Source organism: Camelus bactrianus, chromosome 24, assembly GCF_048773025.1.
Source record: "Camelus bactrianus isolate YW-2024 breed Bactrian camel chromosome 24, ASM4877302v1, whole genome shotgun sequence".
In the NCBI taxonomy this organism is placed as follows: Eukaryota; Metazoa; Chordata; class Mammalia; order Artiodactyla; family Camelidae; genus Camelus; species Camelus bactrianus.
This window is the reverse complement of record NC_133562.1, coordinates 21222075-21225201: the sequence shown is the minus strand read 5'-3', so window position 1 is coordinate 21225201 and position 3127 is coordinate 21222075.

Genomic DNA, 3127 nt, shown 5'->3' with positions numbered 1-3127 from the left:
AGTCAGACTTACTCAATTACTGGCTCCTTAAACTATCAAGACAGCTGCCAGATAGGAGCATTTGGGTGCACAGAAACTGGAACACTCATTTTTTTTGTCAATGCGACCGATCAATAATTTTTTTTTTTAAAGTTCAACATCTCACGTATACAAAACATTATCCTAACTGTCACAAGGAGATTCAAATAGGCATAAGATGTGTCCTCAAATTGCTTATGACCCAGTTGAGCTGAAAATGGGAGACCCACATACATACATAATACCGAGATAAGCCGGTATCATCCTCTCGAAAGTGTGCACCCTCGGTGAGGGTTTACACAAACAGCACTACGGCTTTATGAAAGGGAGTGAGTGCATCAATGAAAGTGTTTGTCAGGGGTGCCGTCTACAAGGCAGGTGGGTTGTAGGTGGACCTTCAGGGAGGGTATCATGGAAAGAAAACTCGGAGTGGTCCTGGGAACGAGGCATCGAATGCCTACCTTGCCTGGAAAGGACGGTCCCTAAATGGGATTACTGGGAGAAGGGCTCAGGAGCAGATCCTCAAAAACCTTGGTATTAGGACTGAGAAAAACGAATTTTAACCTATGAATGATGAGAACGTAAAGGATTTTGAGCAGGAAGTTATTTACCGAAAGGCACTTTCGGATTTCGGGTGAACTATACAAGGTAATTTTCAGAGAAGTGATAGCAAGTAGTGAGGATGATGAGAACGAACCCAGATTTGGAGCAATAAAGGTCAGAGTTAAAGACTCCAAAGTGGAGTGCGTGGGTTTGCTTGGATGCTTGGATCCTGGAGTTAACCTGACGCATCGAAACATCTTTTCCATCCAACTTACAGTACATTTTTTTTCTCATAACTTCATAAATTTGATTATGAAAATCTACATTCTTACAGGGCACAGCATTTTGGGCACACATTTTTTTCTGATCTTTTTGTACTCAAAGACCCACACCGATTCCCCTAGACAAAGATCTCCTTAGATCTTCAGCTCTGCCGGCTGAGCTATGGATTGTCTATTCCCGGGGTAGTTCTGCAACTGAACCTCACACATCTAAAGACTGGGATTTAGTTGACAGTGGAATTGAAGAAGTTTCTCTGTGTTCATTCCCCCATCCCTGGTCAGCCGGGGTCATGCTTCCTGGGAGCGGGGCTGCGTCTGTCTGGAAAGACTCCAAGGCTGTTGGGCGTTCAGAAAGAAGTGGTAAGAACCTTAGCAAAGTTCACACATTGTATTTAATTCTTATTTTTAAAAAAAGGACAGGCTTAACAGAAATCCAAATCCTCCCTTAACGTCTCATCTGTTAACCTCGTGCTGTAGTTTATAAACCAGCAATGGCAGAGATGAGGAAGTCTGAAACAGAAATCCTGGAACCAGGGTCAGTCGGGGGCCTGCAACCCACCCAACAGGGGACAATTCGATGAGCTGCTGAGTCTTGCTCTGGTCAAAAATGGAAGCTCTCTTTTTTTCCTTCCTGCTCTGGCTCTCTTCTCTTTCCCTCCTTCCTCCTTCCCTCTCATACATCCCTTGTGACCCTCCTTTTCTCTCTTCCCTCTTCGCTTTCTTCTTTCTGTCTTTCTGATGAGAAAAATAACTTAATTTTCTTTAGTTTCATTGAACAAAAAGGTTGAAGAGGGAGTGCCTGTTTCCAGTTGTTGTCGGTTTTCCCATCCTTTAGCAAAAAAAAAAGAAAAAGAAAAGAAAAAAGACCTTTCCCTTTAGAAGCCCAAAGGTGGAGCTGTTGCAAAAGGAGAGAGCCAGGCAGGCCAGCTGCGCCGGCGGGGCCTCCGGCACAAGATGCAAACACAGGCATTCGAGGAGCAGCAGATCCTGGAGGCTTTGCTTCCCAAACATAAACATTCCTTTTTTTTTTTTTTCCCAAAGAGAAATAAAAATCCTGATTACCGCAGATGCATTACTGCCAAATTGTGCAAAATAGAACAAATATTAAGTGTCTGCGTAACCCCCTCTAATTGTTAATTCCATACACTTTAGTAGATTTCAGTATTATCAAAATAACTGCAGGGAGAAAGGATTGAAATTCACTTGGGCCATTAAGATCACCATTTATCAGCATAATGCCCTGTGGATAATGATGGGAGGGTCAGTCTATTGTCTCCAAGTCCCCTTTTCTGGGTAGCTCACTGAAATGTTTTCGGGCTGGTTACATTTAGGTGGGGGAAAGCCTGGACAAATGCTCGTTTTGGCAGCTGGAAAGCGGCTCCTGCCTGTGCATTCAGTGACCTCTTGCAATAATTTCCCACACGAACAGCACTTATTTTTCAGGATCCTAACTTGGTATTTTGCTTTCGTCATCCTAAGCAGCAGCAGCAAAATTTGAAAACCCGTTTCATGGAGAGAAAGGGGCCCAGAGCTCGCTGACTTTTCCTAGCTCCTCTCAGAGATGGAATGAGTTTATTTCTGTCCATTTCCATAGACTTTTAGCTCCGAATTTTGTCTCGTAGTTTTGCCTGTTGTCTTCCCTTGAATCCTTTCCTTCTTCCTTTGTCTCTCTCCCTGAAGCAAAGGCCTTCGGACTGACCTTTCAAGAGCTCTTGAAGCCCACAATTTAGCTGATTTCAAAGTGTCCTCGTTTATTGTCAATGTATGACTTTCCCCCTCATCATTTTAATGTTTGCTTTCAACCCCCAGTTACTGGAATAAACAGGGACAAAGTAACCTGAGATGTTTAATGCCACAGAGACAAAAAGGTATTGATCCTTTTTGCTTCTGGAATAACAAACAAAAAAAGGGGGTTTTGAATAATTTCCAGATATATTGTAGATTGCATTGCTATCTTTAATTAAAACATGACAAAATCCAATTATCTACTCTTTTAAACCACAGGGCCACCTTTGTCCTACGAATTCTGATGTCCCATGTGCAAATTGTCAAGTTTGTTTTCAATACTGCTGTGTGTGTGTGTGTCTGTGTGTCTGTGTGTGTGTGTGTATGTATGCACCTGCTTGTACTACTGGGCTTGAATGCAAGCATGCTTGTGAATGTATTCTTGGCTTTGCTACTGGTGGCATTTAAATGTGGGTTTATGTCAGGTAGTTAAAAACATATAAAAGGCTGAGCTATACCAACATTGCCTATCACGCGTGCCCCCAGGATGACTGAGGAAG